We start from the raw sequence: 415 nt of genomic DNA on the forward strand, positions 1-415 counted from the left end.
CAACCACTGCAAGGACCTTTGAGAAAGCCGAAACAGCATCGGCGAAACATGTCAGGGGGGGTATAGTCCAATACACACCCCAATTAGCTGTTTTTAAATGGCATAGGAACTGGCTGAATATTACTTAATCTAATGCGTTGACAATCTAAAAAACTTATACTTAACATAAACACTTGCAGTGGTTGATATAGGACCTATAGTCTACTGACCGGGACAGTCAGAATTACAATAGTAATCGGTGACACGCTTTGGGGTAAAAGTCTGGGGTTAGGTAACCTCTAAACAGCGGTTTTCTAAAATGTAAAAGCCTAATCGATAAGCATTAAATGCCAAAATAAGGCATCTCTCTAGACTCGCCAGATAAGCTAACACCCAATAGCTCATTTACCAGGACGGTCAGAATCACACCAGCAAT

Source organism: Bombina bombina, chromosome 2, assembly GCF_027579735.1.
Source record: "Bombina bombina isolate aBomBom1 chromosome 2, aBomBom1.pri, whole genome shotgun sequence".
NCBI lineage: Eukaryota > Metazoa > Chordata > Amphibia > Anura > Bombinatoridae > Bombina > Bombina bombina.